A 20,153-nucleotide genomic window follows, 5' to 3' on the forward strand; every position below is an offset into this window, starting at 1 on the left:
GGAACTATGACAAAGTTGGGAGGGGACGCTTAAGCCCAGACTGTGCGATTTCCTCCTAATCAGGACGACTTGGGGTTCTGGTGATGAACTGAACATCATAAAGGAACTGAGAGCCATTTGCACCCCAAGATGACAAAAAGGACCATGTCAGCTACACACACATTTCACCGTTTCAGCATCTCACAAGCTCCCAATATAGAACGTACTTCTATCCCCAAGCAATGACATGCTGGGCCGTGACACGATTCTGATTTTGTGACCATGATTACCATTGGTTTTAAGTGTTTACCGAACGCCTTCTAGAACTCCTGTGTGGTTAACAAGGAATGATTTCAAAACTGTGGGCCACGAGGCACCCGTGACTCTAATTCTTTGCATGTGTTTTATGATTCATAGAATGCTGTGACTCTAACAAGAGCATTGCAGTGTATATGAGGCTGGGATCATCATTCCCATGTTACAGATGTGGACACTGAGGCCCGGAGGTTGACTTGCTCAGGGACGAGGGAGTTGAGAAGCAGCAGGGCTAGGACTGAAACCCGGGTGTTCCCACCCCAAGGCCAGTCTTCCCCATGCCTTTCCAGTCCTTCCCTTCTGCTTATCGCCCTCTCCCTTCCCCCTAAAGCTCACCTCTGTCCACCCTGTCCACGGAAGCTTTGGAAAGGAGGTGGTGGGTGGGTCAGGGGAAGGTGAAGAGCAGGGGTGTAGAGGCACAGATAGGGAAGTCCTCCAACAGGTCCCTGTTCAAGCGAACTCATCACATCATTTTAGCCTCTGCCGCCTGGCCACTCTCTGGACTTTGTCATCTCCCTGAACTTCTGCATTTCATGAAGTTCATCTTAGTAATCCATTTCTTTGACCGCAGCCTTCTGCTTCCTTCCCCTTCAGCAATTCCACAGGCCCTGTGTCAGCAGGTCCAGGGCCCTCCGCCCCTACCTGGCTTCCTTTCCTTCCCGGCTTGCTCATCTCTCATTTCCGCAGGGGTCCGTCCTGTCTCCCCACCATGGGCCAGTGCCCCATTGCGGGCCATGCAAAGGCCCCCTAATTCCTGACCCTCGGGCCATCAGGCTGGCTGGAGTCTCGCCATCCTAATGACCACACCAGCCACGCTGTCCCCACGTGCCTCGTTCCCTCCATCCTCTGAACCCCGCACAGGCACAGCACCCGTCACCAGGCCCTCACATCTCAGGCTCCAGGCTCAGGACACAAAATACCTCTTGGGGAAGCAGAGGCTGTGCAGTGGTTAGAATTCCCCCGTGCCCACACCCCCATTCTCATGCTATTGCCTCTCTTCTCTCCTGCTGTAGAAGAGCTCGTCCCTCGTGTCAAGGGGCACTGCTCCATCTACATCCATGAGCTGTTGCAGACTTTTCCAGAACCTGGCATTCTCCTTTCCTCGGTGCGATTCCTGGCTCTCTCTTTCTACTCTTCCTTCCCTTTCCCCAGCCAGCAATGCTCAGGTCTTCATTGTTCAAAAAAACGTATTTCCCTTATTCCTGCCTTCCCTCAAGCAATGCCGTGCTCTCTTTCCTCCGTTTCCTGGGAAAAATTCTTTCTTTCTTTCTTTCTTTCTTTTTTTTTTTTAAAGATTTTATTTACTTACTTGAGAGAGACAGAGAGAGAGAGAGAGAGAGAGCGCAAGCATGAGCAAGGGGAGAGGCAGAGGGAGAGGGAGAAGCAGGCTCCCCACTGAGTAGGGAGCCCGATGCGGGGCTCGATCCCGGGACCCTGGGATCATGACCTGAGATGAAGGCAGATACTTAACGACTAAGTCCCCCCCCCAGGTACCCCAACCTGGGAAAAAGTCCTTGAATAACTGATCTCTATGTGTGGTCTCTGTATTCTCACCTACAATGAAGTCCTCAAGCAGTTGCCATATACTTTCTACATCCATCGCTTGAGCTGAAATCCTTAGGGTCTCATCAGGGACCTTCTTATCTCTTCCTGCAGTGGAGTCTTGACAACTCTGATCCCGGGGACCACTGCCCCGTTAACACCATCTGCAGCTTGCTCTTCCGGGAAATGCTGCCCACTGTTGTGTCCAAGGCTCTGTTCTCTTTTCGCATTCCTCCCTGCTGCTCCCTTGGATACTGTGCTCCCTTGCTTCTCTGCTCTGTGCCTCCTTGGATATCGCTGTTTGCAAGGCGCTCGTGCTTCAACTCCCACTGGCGTGAGCAAACTGGTGACCCATGGCTTGGTTCTGTTTGCATGGTGAATAAAAAGAAGACAGTTGGGGTGCCTGGGTGGCTCAGTGGGTTAAGCCTCAGCCTTTGGCTCTGGTCATGATCCCAGGGTCCTGGGATCGAGCCCCATATCGGGTTCCCTGCTCAGCGGGGAGCCTGCTCCCCCACCCCCCCGCCACCCGCCTGCTGCTCTGCCTACTTGTGATCTCTCCCTCTCTGTCAAATAAATATATAAAATCTTAAAAAGAAAAGAAGACAATTAATTGCTAACGTGTAAAATCAGGCGGTTTCTCACTTAAAATTGGGGGCATCTGGTTTGTCTTGGTAGAATCGGATCTGGCAGCACCGACCCCCAATCCCATGTGGCAGAAACCCATGACAACGGAGTGACAGCTGTCCCTTTGGATGGAGCACCGGCTCTTGGCTTCCCTGGAGATGGCCCTCCCACCCCCACGGCTGCTCTGTTGCTTGCTGCTGGCCTTCTTCCACTCATGTGTCTTCTCTACCTGGCCCCCGTGGTAGCTAAATGTGTTACCCTGGGTCTAGACTCTCTTTCCTCTGGACTCCCATATTCAAACTCTCATTATCCGGCAGAACTCTGCAGGCAAGCTCTAGACTTGTACTTCTCTCCACCTCCTGGGCCTGTACACCTGGGTGTTCCCTACTTCCAATGGGACATCCTTCCTTCTTGGTATCTCCCCTTTCCCTGCCTCTCTTTTCCCTGCCTCTCTCCCTTCCTTTCCTTCTTTCAACCAAGAAGCATTAAACCGCTGTGACAGATGAGACCTCTCTACCCAAGAGGGCTTCAGGGAATCAGTTTGGTTAGGAGATACGGTAGAGGACTGTGTTGGGGTTGGGCGTGCCTACGAGAAAATCTTTTTCCTTAGTTTATTCCTTTGGGGTGGCTTTGGGCAGAAAGTCTATGGAGAATTTTTTTTTAAGTTTTTATTTCAATCCTCGTTAGTTACCATACAGTGTGATGTTAGTTTCAGGCATACAATACAGTGATTCAACAATTCCATACATCACCCTGTACTCACCACAACAGGTGTGCGCCGTAATCCCCATCACCTGTTTAACCCATGCCCACCTCCCACCTCCCTTCTGGTAACCCTAGGTTTGTTCTCTATAGTGAAGAGTCTGTTTCTTGGTTTGCATCTCTCTCTCTCTCTCTCTCTCTCTCATCTATGGAGAATTTTTGAGGAGGGGTTTTAAGTTCCCCAAACCATGCCTTGATGCTATCTCCGTTTGCCTCTGCTTCCAGGTACAGTGCTGAGTGTGAGGAAGACAGAGACATCCTCAGCCCCTGGTCTCGTGCCACTCCCAGACCAGCCTCGCCCACTAAGAATTTACCCTTCTGCTCCCAGAGATGGCCAAGCTTGAAAGCAGGGCTTAGATTTCTACGCTCACCTCCTGCTACATCCATTTGGCCTCCAAGCCCTGTCCATTGCACTACTGAGGCATCTTTAGCAAGCATTTCCTCTTCCTTGTCCCAAAGGACCCGCCTTCGTTTAAATCCTATTAAAACAATGAATATGATTTCCTGCCAAACAGAAGCTCCACCATCTGGTCCATGCTTTGTACTGATAGCAAATCGATCTACCCCAAGCCATCAATCTGGTCTACCAAGAGAGTTTCAGCAGCTCTCTGTTTTGACTTGACAGAGTTCAACTCGTTCCTAGAGCCATTCCTGGAGCTAACTCCTTCCATCTAGCCATCAGGCTGAGTGCCTGGCCATGGCTTACCTTCCAGACCACATCTCATGAGTTATTTCTTTCAGTTACTCTAGGCTCTAGTTAACACCTAATGGCTCATTCTCGAAGAATCCAGCCCAGGCTCTCATTGTTTCCTCTGCTGGAATGGTTGCTGGGCCTTCTCCAAGAAGTCTTTCCAGACTCCTTTTGACTTGTGAGCCTTTGTGATCCCGTATGTTACACTTTTCTTTCTATGATGTTGGGAGCACCTTGTATTTTAAAGGTTCTTTATCTGTTTATCTACGGCACGATGCTGTAAGCAAGGATAGGCAGGATCTATCTGTTCTCTGACTTTATCCCAGCATATAGGAGAGGGCCTGACATTCATTCATTCATTCATTCACCATTCATTTATTCATTTACTTAACAAGTGGTAATTAAATGCTTTGTCCATGCTAGACAGGAGCTCTGTACGAGGCCCAGGTTTGCTGAACGCATGAATGGAGAGCTTGGGTGTGACGAGACCTCAGCTATTAAGGGAGTTAAAACCTGAAAGAAATCTGACTCTGATGTTTTGAGTGTATTTTGACTGGGTCTGAGCTGTCCTGGGCATTGGCCCAATGGACACCTCCCACTGACTCAGTGTGATACCTTGGCTAAGGGGTTAGCTATGTGGGTCCTCAGCCGTAGAAGGGAAATGGTAAAATTCTGACCCCCTGTGTAATGCCGAGGTTCCTTTGCTCCATTGCTTCTCTTCGAGGGCAGCTGCGGAGGAAGGAAGTCTCTCAGTTCTGGAAATTCCCCCATCGGATGGGCCGTTTGGCTTCATGCCCACAGGTCAGAATTAGCATCATTGCACCTCCTACCCATAGCAACCCTGCGGGATGGGCAGGTCTGGGGACAATCATGCCATCACAGGGAGAGGTCAAATGACCTACCTGCCTAAGGTCAAATGTGAGAAGGTACCCGAGCAAGGTTGGAAGGAAGCAGGTCTCCCGTCTCTGTGTTCCGAGCCGGCTTGAACTCCCCCCACCCCCCTCACTGCTCTGGCAGGCACTCTGGTGAGAAAGTGGGTCTGGACACCCAGATTAGAAACCCAGTGTGGTCTAGGCTAGGCTCTGCTCTCCCATCTTGGCCCACACCGCATCCCCCCCATTCCTGTCTCTCGGATGGGTTTTGCAATGCCATCCTTCTTCTCTTCCTTGCTCTGGGCCAAACATCAAGATCCTGCTTCCCTTTCTAGACATCCGCGTCTGCTGCTCAGTTTTCCTTCCAGTGGTTTTTGCTAGTTCTCCATTTCTCTCTTCTCTCTCATTTCATTTTTGTGTCCTTGGGACGCATCATCCTAATGAGACATCCCGTTTTGAAGGATGACGTAAGTTTTTCCGGGAGTGCTTGAGTCTGTAAGCCTTCTAAGAAAAAGAAAGTCATAAAACCCCTTCTCTCTTCCGTTATTTGCATCTGGTAAAACAAAGGAACCGCACCTGCCCAAGCCCCTGCTGGCTTCTCAACCAGGCCCACAGGGAAACCAAGAGGCAGCTCTGACTCTAGAGCTTTCCTGCAAGCCAACCAGAGCTCAGAGCGGCTAACTCCCTGTGAATGTAGGAGACCACCCTATCTCTGGTGGGTGCAGCCCCAGGTGAAGGGGCCGTTCGATGGGTGCACTGCAGCTCTGGGTTGAAAACAGAAAGGCGCCAAGGGGACGTTCAGCACCCACTCCCCATCTTGGAGACTGAGGCTCCTACAGCCAGAGGAAGCAGCGACTTACTCAAAGTCACAAATCAGTGACGGCTAATTGGGGCTGCCACCTCAGTCTCTGATTCCTCTCCTGGGAGGGGGTCTTTCCTCTCCCACAGGGTTCTTAAAGCATCAGGGGGCTCTGGTAAGTGAACTGTGGAATGGATTCTGGATCAATCCCTCGCAGTCACTTACTTCATGCCTTTGAGCTTGATGACATTGCCTGGAGGGGGTCATATCGTTGGGTCACATGCTGGCCACAGAGTCTTTACTCGTGTGATTTCGGCCCTCTGAGGTGCTGGTGAGGGAAACCGAGGCAAGGACCTCTTAACTGTTGGTCATCCACATGTCTGTCCCCCAAACGCACAGTCACCTGCTTGTGTCACAGAGTGGGAGATGCTCTGAAGCCAGCAGGGGATCCATCCCCAAGGAAGAGCCGTTCTCAGGGTTGCCACTCCCATGACTGTGGTGGAGGGACGCCGCACCTCACAGCTGGTCAAGACTGGTCAAGTCTGTTTGCCTATCATCTCTCATTTCCCACCTCCACAACAACCCAGGGGGATAGACACTCCGTGTTCCCCTTTGCCAAGTGAGAACTCAAGGTTCAGAGGAGTTAAGCACCTCAGACGGGGCCCTGTAGCTAGAACCTGCCAGAACCAAAGCTCTGAATCTGGGGCTTTTGGGCTGTCCTGCTCTCCCACACAAATTCATAGTCCTAAAGCTCATCCGTCCTGAGCATCTCCCACAACCAGGTTTCCTCAGGCCCTTCCAGCAAGCTGGTGAAGTCCCCCCTCCCCGAGGGTCAGTGGTGAAGTAGCTAAAGTGGGCTGCACATTCGGGGCACGTTCTGTGGCCCGGGCTTGCCCAAGCCTGCAGCCTGGAGGAGAAATCGGGAGCCCTCCAGGCCGACGGGCCAGGCTGGGACTTCCTGCCCAGAGGTCTCTTTCTCTCTGCTGAGTCCCGCTGGGCCTCTGAGAGAAACAGAGAGGCCTTCTGTCGGAGCAGCCTGGGGTTTCCTGTCCCCCTCACCTCTTCAGGACTCTTCAGGACCTCCGCTCTCTGGAGAGGGAAGCTAAGCCAGGAGTGGATAGCCAGTGAGGATTGGACAGCAGGGCTCTTAAAGGAAGACTGCTTTCATTCATTCACTCATGCACTCACTCATTCATTCATCCCTGCATCCTTTAACAAAGCTCTATAGTGATCTATTCTGCGAGAGACACTGCTCGCTGTTTGGGGGTCTGGGGTTGGTAGAACATGGCACAGGACTTCAAGGAGTTGAGTGTTGGTCCAGCAGGTTGAATAGAAAACTGTCAGTTGTCCTGAGCTCTTCTAGCTATAAAATCATCCCCTTCCAGCCCCTTCTTTGCCATCCTCTTCTTTGGGTTCTTAAAACATTTTTCCTGGGTACGAAAAGGCTCCCGGCTGGGCTTTCAGCCATCCTCCACCCCAATGCCGAAGGACTGAGATGCCAATCCATTGGGTCTCTTCCATGCTGAGAATCTCTCAGTGGTCCTTCTGAGTCCTCAGGGTAAAGTCCAAGCCCATCAGCATGTCTATCCGGAACTTGGTTGTGGCTCAGTTCCTTCCTCTCTCTCTAGCTTCCCTTCAAACTTCAGGCACTCAGGCTCCAGAAAAGCCAAAGTGGTTTTCAGGGACTCCCCCCACTCCCTCCTCTACCAAGATCACACTTCTGGGTCTTTGCACATAAGCCATTTGCTCTTTCTGGAGACTCTTACCCTTCTTCACCAGCCAACTTCTACTCATTCTGCAAAACCCAGTTCAGAGGCCCTTTCCTCCTGGAAGCCAAGGCTAGAAAAGATGCCAGTATTCTACATTTCTACAGCATTTAGAAATGTATTTCAGTGTTTATCTATTCTCTTGGTCTTGCTAGTCTCCCCCTCCCCATTTATCTGGAGACCGTGGTTCCCCAAGACATAGATAATGCCTGGACAAAGACAGTGCTTAATAATGTTCTACTGAACGAACACAAGGGAAATTCCAAAGACAGAAACTTATTTATCCTCCCTGCTCTAAAACCACTTGCAAAATGCAGCCAACTTGGTCCACCCTCCAGGGTGTCTGGAGCTCAGAAGGAAGGAATGTGTCTGTGATTTTCTGGAGAACAAAAGGGTTACTTTCAAGCCCACAGATGTGGCAAAAAGAAGGAGCAGCTGTTAATCATTGTAACTGGGAAAGTCCGCACACTTTCCTGTGGTTTTTCGCTACAACATAGGTCCTTGGACAGATTTCAAGAGGAAAATAACAAGCTATTTGACCTTTTCCTCTTGCTAGCCAGCATTTTTTGCTCTCTGCTCCACGGCCACAGTTTCAATCTAGGATGATTCCGTTCTTCCCACTCTAGGGCTGGAGCTTGCAGAACTAGCCCTGTGCACAGGTGTCTTGCTGGCCCCAGGAGCTGAGATCCGTGGACTTGCCACCTGTTACATGTCTTGGAATCTAGAGAGAGCCAGTGAGTTCTTCAACTTCCTTCTTGCTGCCCTGCCATGGATTCATTCTCATTGCAGAAAAGTGCTGTAGAGAGAATGACAGTTATCAGCAGGCCTACCACTTCCAAGGAAGTTAGAAGAGGTGGGATATTTCCGCTGGATGCTTTACATCTTAATTCATGAAAATAATCAGAATGTCCCACCAGAATAGATACTGGGTCTATATGGACCCATTAAACAGGGGTACTTCCTGCCTTGGTGAAGTTCACCTCTGTTAGTTCTCTCTGCAGATGAAAAAATTGGGCTGGCGGGGTAAAGCGACTTGGTCAAGGTCACACAATCAGCTGAAATCAGAACTGAAATTAGAATCTAGGGCTTCTGACTCTTGTGTGGTCTGCCTTGGGCACCGTCTTGATAAGTGACAGCCTGTGCTCTCACTATCTAGCTGTCTGACACTGTGCAGACATGTCTGGGCACATCACCCTGACTCAGAAACATGTCTCATGTGCGCCAGAAGCAACTTTGCTACCGGAACCCAGGAGTCCCGTGTGTACCTTGGCCCACCTCCAGCTGTGAACCCAGACCCCAGCCAACCTGTAATTCTGGGGATTTGGCCTGGCCACCCCCTCTTCCTTCCCCCAGCTTCACCTCCCAGAGTCCATACCTGATGCTGGATGAGACCCCGTGTTCAGAAAAATTTCATCTTGGTCTTTGGGTTTTGGATTTTTTATTTTATTTTTTTTTAACATCCTTACCTGAATAGACAGAAGGAAAAAGAGGGCATTCATCCTAGGGGTACAATCTACCTTTGCCGCTGATGTTTGTGTGCACATAACCAAACGCTGGGATCCAAGCTCCTCACCCATCAGTGGATCCCAAGGGCCCAGAATTCTCCTTGTTAGGGTGTGTCATTCAGCTAAAGCTCATCCTGAGTTTTGGCATTCTACCTTTGCGATGTTTTCACATATCTTTGTAAAACCGTTCTCTGACAGACCTAGTGATTTTCTTTAAAATGACTCACATTTTTTTTTTTTTACTTAAATACATGCGTTTTGAAAGGAAACATTTTATGACTGCTATAAATGTGAAACCAATATTGTTTGCTATTCTTGCCATCAAAATAAACATTGTTTTTCGATTGGAGCTGGATGCACTTGCCTGCCTGATGTCGGAGCTCTGAGCTTACTCTCTTGTTGAAGAGAGGGAGAGGGAGACAGAGAGAAGGGGGAGGAGGTTGGTAAGTGCTGAGGCTTTCTCCTTGACCGGATCAAAAATGTTAAAAGACAGCTGAAAAGGGAATGTCTTTCCCTACGAGAGCCTTGCTGCTCTTGAAAGCTCTGGTCTAAGAAAACGGTGGGTCGGGAGCCCTGCCTGCCTCGGGGCTCACCTGGGCTAGTTAGCAGAGTGACTCTCACTCATGGACACAGCATGGGGCTCGTGGAGCTGATATCCTGACAGTGGGTTCTACTGAGGACCCACACATCTTCCTGAGGCCACGTGGGGTAGAGCCACCTGACCTGGGTCTCACCAGGGCGAATGGCCAGGTGGAGTGTGGGGACAAGTGGCTGAGGGCAGGGTGTCCTTGGAGAGGTGAGGTGATGCTAATGGGTGATGGGGAAGCCCCAAGGGAGACTTGGCTCCATCCGATTTGCCCAGCTGTGGCTCTAGGGGGACTCTGGGGGATCAGAGTGGGGGGAGCTGGCTGCTGTCCCCTAGAAGGGGACTTGGGGAAAGCAAAGTCTGGCCAAAGGCCCTCTGGGTGGCTGCACAGAGCTCCTCACGTGAACCTTGGGGAAAGGCCCCAGGGCTGAAGGACTTCCTCTTCTAATGGACAGAACAGCCCCTAGTTGCTCTGCATTTCACAAAAGAGAAGGGAAACTTCCCAGAAAAACCACAGGAGATATGCTGACGGTGGGGCAGGGGAGGTGAAGAAGGGCCACCAAGCACGGTGGGTAGAAGGGGTGTTTGCGTGCAGCACGGGGAAGGGAGATGCCAGCACACGCCAATGGAACCCCACTTGCCAGTCATGGAGGCGAGAGTAGGACAAGCGTTCTCTCCTGTTAACCTCACCATTTCATCATCTCTAGTGAACCCAGGAAGAAATGGAGGCCCAGAGAGTCCGCACCGCCGAAGATCACACAGCTGGGGAGAGACCTTGAGCCTCCAGGTTGGGAACGTAGACCCGACCTGATGTGCACGGGGCCTGGCCTCCCTCTGAAGAACAGCTGGACTGTGGACAAGGTGAGGCTGTGCCTCTAACAAGCACAAGATCACGGTCAACCGCCACCCCTCAGACCTGCGCTGCCCACACCCTGATGCATCTTACCTTCATTCTGTGAAGCTACTCCTTTCCCCCTTTCTGGGGCAAAGCAACAACCTGTGAAGTTGTGTTCATGCACGGAGGTCCCTCTGGCCCCGACCACCAGAGTGCCTGCAGTGGCTTCATCCTCTGCTCTGGGTGGGGAGAAGCCATAAGGAACAGGTGGCCTGGATGGCAGCTGGGAGGAGAGACAGGGTAGCTGGGTGGCCTCACCTCAGGCCACTGGGCAGCTCCACCAGTGGAGCTGGAAAAAGTCCAAGCCTTCAGGCTCAAAGGACAGGCTTATTCATGGGGATGATTCTCCTTTTTAGGGATGATAAACATAGATGGGAGTTTCCCAATTTCAGGGTCTGGGAGGAAATTCCAGACTTTCTGTTGAAGTCTGAGAAAACAGAGGGACTCTGGCCCTTTGGAAGTGGGGACATCAGGAGAAGCGAGGGGCAGAGGGGTAAGGGACATGCACAGAGGAATTGGGGCTTGGCTTGAATGCCTGGCCCCGGCTTCTTTGGGAATCAAAGGGAGGAGAGGGGAGCAGGGCAGGAAATGTCAGGAAGCTCACTCTTGTGGTTGAGCTTCCGTCCCTGGCTCTGTAGGGCCACGAGTGTATGGCTGCATCTTGGCCCTGGTGTTGCCTCGCTTTCCTTCTGTCCCCCTGCAGAGAACTGAGCCAAGGACGTTTGTGGGAAATGACCCTAGAAGACGAAGTCCTATGGCGCTGGTCCCATGACCTTCCCCGGGGGATCCCCTTCCCATATTGTCATCTCCCCAGTGGCAGTGATGCACATGCAGTGGGAGTCGGTGTCCAGGGGCTCCCATGATAGAAACAGCATGTTGCCCTTTATTAAGATAGGGTCATCAAAATGTGAGTGTTGGAGCTCCCCCGCAGTGGGTCTGGGTATATTGGGTATACTGGGTGATCTATGGCAAAAATCCTGATCTGGAGTTCGCAGGGTCTCAGTTCTTGGGGTCTGATGGGAGGCAGAGGGAGGCAGTGGGGAGCTAGGTAGCCTGGGGGGCAGGGGTGGAATTGCAGCTCCCGGGAGGGGGTGCAGGGCAGCTCAGCCAGGACAGTCCCCGCATGGGTAACTGGAAGGACTCTAGTGCAGAGCGGGGGCCCAGGCACCCGATGAGGACAGCGGGTGGTGACAGATAGCCTGTCAGTGCTTTCCAAGTTTGGGCTTGCACCCACTGTGCAGGGTGAGGGACGACGAGCTGGAATGGGCTCCTGGCACTTGGTATGAGGCTACAAGGTGCAAAAAATGTGCAAAGAAAAAAAAAAAAGATCACTATTTGCTTTTCTTTTTATTCCTCCCAGTACCTGCAAGAAATCCTTTCTGCAGCTGCCGAGAGTGAAATGTTGGTGGTTAAGGGTTTGAGTCTGCCCAGCCGGTGAGGGGCCTGTCCAGGGTCACAACACTGTTCCGCGTGACCTGAAGAATGTCTTGGGGCGGCCGGTCACCTTCCTGTGTGTGTGTGCATGTGGGGGGCGGGGGCGGAGGATAAGACAAATGCGCTAGTACCTATCCTCTGTGACAGGCTGTGAACCACCCGTGGGAGGTGCTGTGTGTCCCAAAGGGGACCCCCTCATCCCACGTACAGTGGCCAGTGTGGAGAGAGATGGTGATGAGATGGAGGTTTGCCCACCGAGAGAGGAAGGGGGGTCCCACGTACAAAACACTGCAAAGATCAGCTTGGGCATCTCTCTCTTCCCCTAAGCCTTTGTCCAGACTGTCAATGACCGGAACCAGCCCTGGGACCCAGGCAAGGCCACTCTCGAAGTTTCCTCGAGTACCTGGTGCAGACCAGGGCTTCTCAACACTGAGCTGGGCTGAACCACGGATTGGAGCCCAGGCTTCAAGAGGAGGGAACTGACCAGGTTGGGAACTGACTTTGACTGTGTTCAGTGGGATGCGTTTAGACTCACTGATCCTCACCTTAGTCTCTACAAGACAATCAGGGATGGGGTGAAGTGTTCACAAGGAGCAGAGGGAAGAGAGAAGAAGTGAGATGAGGAGGGTTGGGGATGAAAAGGAGTGAAGAGGGAAGGACTCGAGCTGATTGGCCTGTGTCATCTTAGCAAGGGGCATCGCATTGAATCCTTGCAATGTTCACGGTCAGTGTGTTCTGCTTTTATTCATTAGGCTGAACCTGATGGTCAGTGAGCCACAGTGACTTGCCTGAGGTGATCAGGTTCACACCTGACCTATTTGCGGTGTGCCCCAAGACTGCTTGACTGCAAAGTCCAGAGTTGTGTTCCCTCCTCCACTCTTCCTCCCAAGACCATCTGCACACTGATCCCTTCACCAGAGCATTCTACAGCGGCGACTCTCCATTCCATTTTAGTGAAGGCTACCTCAGAGCCATCGAAGCATCGAGAGTAAGTCTTTCAGGCAACTCAGAAGAAGGAGACCTGAGCAGCTTAAGGAAGGGGACTATACGATTGGAAAAGAAGTGTAGAATGAATGCCCTGTCTCATGTTTGGGTGGCTACCACCCAGCCTCAGAAAAACAGCTTCAATTCAAAGCCTATGTCCTACTTTTTACTTTTCCCTACTTCCTGATTTGGAAATACAAGTAGTAAGCTGTATATAGCAGCCTTTCATACAACACATGCATCTATTACTTTTTCCATGTCTCCAAGTCACTGGGTGTGGCTTGGTCTACTTAGTTCCAGAAACCACTTACAAGAGCCAGGTCATAGGAGTAAATTTAACCTCAAACCAGATCATTGGGTCTGTAGGACGTGACCTCTTTTTACACTGATGATTCATGTATTGAGTCAAAGTTGGGTTTGGGGCCTTCTAGAGCCAAGGAGTCTAGTTATTGGGTCTTTTCCTCTCTTGGAGATGGTTCTTTTCTGATCGGGCTGTGTTTTATAAACTGCATGTAGAAAATGGAACATTTGACCGACCTTCCTTCTTTCCTTCTTCCTTCTTACATTTATTGGAATGCATATTATGCTCCTGCCCTTATTGTGAGGAATGAGGAAAACTCCCTGCCCTCAGGGAGGGTGTTCAGGGTCTACAGACCCCCAAATGACTTGGCAAATCCCAACATTACACCTACTGCAATGAAAGTTTGCATAGAACCCCGCATCCAAATCTGCCAAAGGAGGAAAACTTCAGTTACAAATGTTCAGAGCCTGGATACGGCCTTTGCGATGGAAGAGGGGTTTCCTCTAGGATCTAGTTCTTTTCTGTAGAGCCAAGATGGTCTCAGGGGACCACCGCAGCCCAGCCAGAAACAGGTAGGCAGTCGGGACAGGTGAAGCAGGAAAGGGGGTGATCTTTTGTCTTGAGCTGAAGCCCACTGATGAAGAGAACATGGTAACAGGTCTCCCGGGACTCACCTGGCTCCTCCCTCAGAGATGTTGGGAACTCGGGGCCCGGGGCTGTTGGAGATGTCACCTTTAAGACAGTGGTGGCTGTGGCTGCCTTCTTGGGCCTTGTGATGGTACTTCTAGTATGTCTAGGCCCCATCAGATCAGTTACCCGCACAAGGAAAGAACCATGATATTAAATCACGAAGGATTTTCCAATAAAGTGGTTGAAGGTGGGGGGGAAGGGAAGCCAACTGGGCTTCAGAAGGGACAGAGGCCAATTTCCTTTAGTCTGGAGCTCCAAGTATACAGCAGAATTTCCTGATTTCTTGTCTCAGATTTTAAGGCCACCTTGGGGCTATCTGGCCTATGGTGTGTACCAGATGTTTGATGTTGTGATCTCAGAGCTGGACAGGGGCCATCCCTTCTCCAGCCCCTGTTGTCTCCCTCCCAGAGTCTGATAGAGTCTCACACAGTTCTGGAGAAAGGGCAGTTCACCAGTAACTAGGAGAACCATGAATGGTTAACAGAATGGGAGCCCATTCTGCACCATGAAGGGTATGGGGGAGATTAATTTCTTCTCAACAATAACTGTTCTCCCCACCAGTTCCCAGTTCAGCCAGTAGCTACCCCAGGCACGAATAGAAGGAAGGGGACCCTCTCCTTTGTTGGGTGTCTGATGTGAATATTCTGTACCTGTGTGTGCACGTGTGCGTTGGAGTGGAAAGAGCTACCATGCTGTTGTAGCAGTAGATTCCCGAAGAAAGCAGAGAAACAAGAGTCATTGGAGACCAGGTCTTTGGGTGGGCAGGTATGCGCTTTCGAGTATGGCCAACTGTTGAGAGAAATTTCTGGACCCATACAAACGTTCCCATGCCCTAAAATGGGTATGTTATTATTTGCTTTCACTTACCCACAACCTCCACACAGCCCCAGGCCTTGGTCTCTGACTCGAAATGACAGACACCATGACAGATACGAAAATGAAGATGAGTCATCCTCAAATTTTGCTTTTTTGATCGATAAAATACCTGCTGTGCATGCAGGCTCCCATCTGTGACTGCTGTTTGCAACCAACCCATCAGGTTGCTCTCAGGACAAGCTCACGTTCCAGAAATTAATCTATCTATCTTGCAAGAAAAAACATGTTACCGCGAGAGCCTCTCAGGAGTGTGCTTTGACGTCAGTGTTCCATGAGAGAGGAAGGGATGAGAAAGGGGGTTGACAGAGGACAAGGTGTGATGGAAACCGTAACTGGTATCGTTTTTGACACAACTCTCTGGGCCACCCTGGTGCACTGCCATCCTCCCTCAAGACTGACCCCTTTCATGAAACTCTGGTTTTCCAGAATGACCCGAAGGCTTTCTGAAAATGCAGATTTCTGGGCTCTTCCTGCCAAGATCCAGTAGATATATGCAGCAGGGAAAACAAATTTTACACCAGCCATCCCACTGTGTCAATGCCTGAACGAGATAATGATTCATTTCTCAAGCCACAATCCAGTATAAGTTAGTGGGGTGGAGTTCTCTGGAGTTGATCTGGACATATTCTTCTCCTGGTTATTCTGGGACCCCAGACTCCTCCATCTTGGCTTCTACCCTTCCTTGTAGCTTCAGAGTCCTCAGATAAGAGCATGAAATGAAGGGGTGCAGAGAGGACACACCTGCTCTTAATTTCTGCAGCAAAGAGGTGACCGTGTTACTTCCATTCACCTCCCATTCGTGAGACCTGGTTCCACACCTCCATGCTGCGCCCCGGGGAAATAGTGTCTAATGCCCAGAAGGGAAAGGGATCTTGGTGAAAAGTTAGCCAGACCCAGCCACTATCTGGGATGGGGACATACATGTTATTTGCTACAAGCATCCTTGGCAACTCTAACAAAGATGGCATGATGCCCATATTCTTGAGAAATACTTAGCCACAGACACCTGCGTGGGTAATAGCAGGTGGGTGCTAATCCACTTACAGATCGTGGAGCCTGGCTCGTGGGGACAGACATGTAAATATACAAAGTAAACCTCCAGAGCGATCTAGTGTTTTCAGGGTGGTGGTTCTTATCCGCACGGAAGGTTCTTGTCTGCACGGAAGGTCTCCAGCTGCTGCTCCAGCCCACAATTCCCCGTCCCCGGGACTGGAAGACTCCTCACATCCCTTGGGAACTTGCGTTCTTCTATAAAGTGGGAATGTGAACACACGACATCAGATTAAGTCAGTCGAAGGTCTATTAGTAACCAGCCATGCAGTAGGTATACAATAAATGTTACAAGTATTTAGCAGAGCGTGGTCAAAGGGTTACAAACTTCCAGTGAGTACATGAATATGTTATGGGGTTGTCACTGACCCCGTGGACACTATGCTTACCAATATTGTATGTTTCAAAGTTGCTAAGAAAGTAGATATTACAAGTTTGTCATACAGAGGTGAGGGCGGGGAGAAATTGTAACTACGTGAAACAGGTTGAGTAGACTCATGACAATCATTTTGTGATACATGCACACATCAGATCATTATGCTTACGAATTTAACTAATACAAGATTACATATCAGTTGTATCTCAGGAAAACTGGGGGAAAATTATCGTCAAAATGAGAACATAAAAAAACTTGTATTGACCACTGTGAGCTTGATAGTTTCCCAATACTTAAAGGTTTCATGGGTGCATGGTGGCTCTGTCATTAGACATCTGCTTTCCGCTCAAGTCATGATCCCAGGGTGCCGGGATCCAGTCCCGCATCGGGCTCTCCACTCAGCGGGGAGTCTGCTTCTTCCTCTCCTTCTGCTTCTCTCTCTGTCTCTCATGAGTAAATAAATAAAAGATTTGAAAAAAAAATAAATTAAAAATACTTTGCTGGTGAGATTAGTGAATCTAATATTTGACACTATGTAATAAAATCTGTCAACATTTGAATGTCTGCCTACCTGCATAAAGCAATACTTTCCAAATGACCAATGTTTAAATTTTTTTTGACTTGGTGAATGCTTTGATCACAATTCAGAATATTTACGTAAGATGGTTTCATCTGCTTTAAACTAATGAGAAAATTTTACTTGGTTTACTAGAAAGTGCAGAATGAAAAATGAACAAAGTTTTAGGCCCAATAAACAAATATGGGAAGGATTGATTTGGCCCATAAGAGCCAGATCTGATCCTCCTGACTGCTTTGTTATGTTGTTAAATTGGTTCAATGCAGCATGTGAGCAATTTTTGGAAGCCTCATCTTACGATGATTGCATGCTACTTTTTCAAAATACAAAAAGAAAGAAAAAGTCTCATGGATATAATTCTGGCCATCTGTTCACAAAGGAAACAGGATTATTTTAAGTGAATTTTTAATTTTAGCATAATATTTATTTTTTTAAAGATTTTATTTATTTATTTGACAGATAGAGATCACGAGTAGGCACAGAGGCAGGCAGAGAGAGAAGGGGAAGCAGGATCCCTGCTGAGCGGAGAGACCAATGCGGGGCTCAATCCCAGGGCCCTGAGATCATGACCTGAGCCGAAGGCAGAAGCTTTAACCCACTGAGTCACCCAGGTGCCCCAGCACAATATTTCTTAAAGGGGACTGTTAATTGGGTAGGTAGCCAAAGAGTGTCTGAATTTCTTGTACTTCTTTAAAATTAAAAAATCGTTTTTGTATTTTTTGACATTATTTTATTTTTTAATGTTTTGTAGCTGTCAACACTCTGAGGTTTGGAGCCATGCAGACCCAGGTTCAAGTACTCACACTACAACCTACTAGCCCTGGGGAATAGAAGAAAGTCTACTTCCTTTTTCTTGATCTTCATTTTCTTATTTTCATAGTTGTAATTGATACCAGTATCTCCATGAGGTTATTTTGAGGATTAAGTCAAGTAAATTTTTATAAAGCACTTAGCATTGTGCCTGACCCCTAGGAAATACTCAGTAAATGTTTTCTGTTATTTTATATACCACCATCAACATCGCTGACAGATAACCGCTAATCATCTATCCTGATTGCTATCTGAAGGAAGAGTCCTTAAATCATGAAAGCAGTGTTAGTAGCAAGATAGCATAAAAAAGACAAAAGGGGCTTCAGGATAACAAACAAAGTACTTCATAAGCTGTTGTCAATGAGCTATTGACATCGGGAAGCTTATATTTCTATGATAGGGACTAAGCAATCGCAAAAACTAGGGTAGTAAATATTCAATGTACATTATAATTGGAACTCATCATCTTTTATTCTCATGTAAAATACTCCATATCCATCAATTTGTCAATGATTAATTTGCATGATGTGATCTACAGAAGAAATTTTCCATACTTCAAATGTATTTTTCAATATATAGAAATCATTTTTTCCCCCAGTTCTACTTAGGTATAACTGACAAATATAATTATAAGAAATTTTTTTCTTAAAATGTATTTAGCAGAGGACTGGGCTTCTAAGGTCCAGGGAGAATGATGAAATCCATAGTCCAGGAATAGAGTCCACCCTTCTTATTCAAAGTGTGACACACTCACCAGCATTTTCCTCACTTGGACTTACTAGAAATGCAGGCTCTCAGGCCCCACCTAGGATCCACTGACTCAGTATCCATAATTTCCCAGGACCCGCAGGTGATTCTGCCATTTGACAAGATATGCCCACAAAGAGAGACCACCTGGGGCCTCGTTAGCCCGAGTCCCTGCATTTGAGGAAGACACGGTAAGAGTGGAGTGTGAAGGGGTGCGGCCAGCACAGATGGCCTGGGAGAGAGCAGATGGTGGCAATCATGCTGGGAAGTTGTGATCTGCATGACCTCACAGACCTATTGGGCTGTCCTTGACCTTCCAATTGAGGGCGCCATTTTGGAGCTATCCTTCTCTCTGTCCTTCACTCAGGTGTGTGGTCCATATCTTGCTGAGACCTCTCTATTATTTCTTAGAAAAAGCATCTTTTTTGTTTTTGAGATTGAGGGATGATGATCTAGGACAGACATGGGCTCCTAGAAAAGGTGGGCACAGACTGAGTGTTGAAACTTTAGCATCCTAACTGGTGATGCCAACGGTCTAGAGATGATTGTGGCTCCAAATAGTTATTATGGAGGGGTACAGTTATGTTATGCTGACAAAAGATTGAAAGCAGATTGGACAAGACATTGAAATAACGGAGGGGAAACCCCACAGTATATAACCTTTGCATTGTGTGTGAAGAAGCCATAGCCCACTCCCATGGGCCTGGAAGACAGCATAAGTCAGCAGTCACATTAGTAATAAATGCAGGATCTCCGTCTCTCTCAGGTTATCTAAATTCTGTTAACTAAATAATAACAAACAAATAAATAAAAGAATAAATAAACAATAAATAAAATAAACAAAACAAAACAAATAAAAACAAACAAAATAGCAACATTTATTTGTACGGAGCTTTACAATTATTTAACAATTTATTTATATGTTTGTTTATTTTTGGAAATATTTATTGAACATTTTCTGTGTATCAGAAGCTGGGCCAGGTACCAGGATTACAGTAGTGAAGGAACCATACATAGGCTCATCTCAATAGAATTTATGCTGAAGTGGTTTTTCACCATAGTGGGTTTGCTGAAGTTCTGTTGAACATTTACTATGTGCCAATCACTGGGCCAGGCACAGTAGCTCCCCACCCCCTGCCAAGGAATCATCACAACTCTCTGATTTGACACCTTTACTATCTTCTTTACCCAACCAGGGTTGATCAGAGTACACACGTCTCAGAAGTTCAGAATTTCCCAAAGGGATTTAAATAACTGTTGGTGGGTCAACGAACAACCCACATTCTTGACTGTTAGATGCTCACCCTTTACGACCTTGACCTATACATATTCTGACAATTACAATGGACCTGAGCCTTGAAAACTGGGTAGGGTTTAAGAGATGGAGAAGAGCATTCCAGGAGCTGGAGCTTGAGTAAGTGGGTGAAGGTAATGAAATGACAGTATCCCATGAGGATAGGGAATCATTTCTGGAATTAGGAGCCGAGGCCTCTAAGTGAAGTCTGCCCTTCAGAAATGACAGACATTTCCCAGGGTGGATAGAACACAGTGTCTGCAGAAGCCATGGCCGGACAGGTTGAATTGGTCCAGATTGAGGGGGGACCTGAATGCCACTCCAAGAAGTTGGTCTTTTATCCCTAGGCAACACTTGGAGGGCAAGGAGGTCAGAGTTCTATAGAAGGAGATCGCTCCCACAGGGGAGTATATTCTGGCATAGCGTAGCAGAGATGGTGAACAGTGCAAAAAGATAGAAAATGGTTAGAGATCTGTTGCCATACCCCTTCCCAGCCTCTTTACATTGTCGGATAGTGAGCTAACCACTTCCCCTCGCTGCAATGCCTAAACCTATCAAAATGCAGATTCTGATTGGACAGGTCTGGGGTGGGGTATGAGATCCTGCATTTCTATCAAGATCCCAGGGGAGGCAGGTGCTGCTTCTTTGGGGACCACACCTTATGTAGCCAGATGCCGA

The 20,153-nt window shown here is 48.6% G+C and overlaps 1 long non-coding RNA gene across 9 annotated transcripts in view; it reads left to right on the forward strand.

Moving 5' to 3' along the window:
* Window positions 1-19,058, forward strand: part of LOC131816157 (uncharacterized) — a 33,662-nt gene extending 14,604 nt beyond the window's left edge. For 5 of the 9 annotated variants that reach the window (XR_009347961.1, XR_009347965.1, XR_009347960.1 and 2 more), the window contains exons 2-6: window positions 3,448-9,298; window positions 10,149-10,302; window positions 11,697-11,770; window positions 12,098-12,257; window positions 12,523-17,076. This is a non-coding gene — a long non-coding RNA (uncharacterized LOC131816157). Of the gene's footprint in view, window positions 1-3,447; window positions 9,299-10,148; window positions 10,303-11,039; window positions 11,244-11,696; window positions 11,771-12,097; window positions 12,258-12,522; window positions 17,077-17,375 lie in introns of those variants that run through there. The other 4 variants (XR_009347962.1, XR_009347966.1, XR_009347963.1 and 1 more) reach the window with 3 other exon arrangements.
* The last annotated feature ends 1,095 nt before the right edge of the window (window positions 19,059-20,153 follow it).

This window comes from Mustela lutreola, chromosome 15 (genome assembly GCF_030435805.1).
Source record: "Mustela lutreola isolate mMusLut2 chromosome 15, mMusLut2.pri, whole genome shotgun sequence".
In the NCBI taxonomy this organism is placed as follows: domain Eukaryota; kingdom Metazoa; phylum Chordata; class Mammalia; order Carnivora; family Mustelidae; genus Mustela; species Mustela lutreola.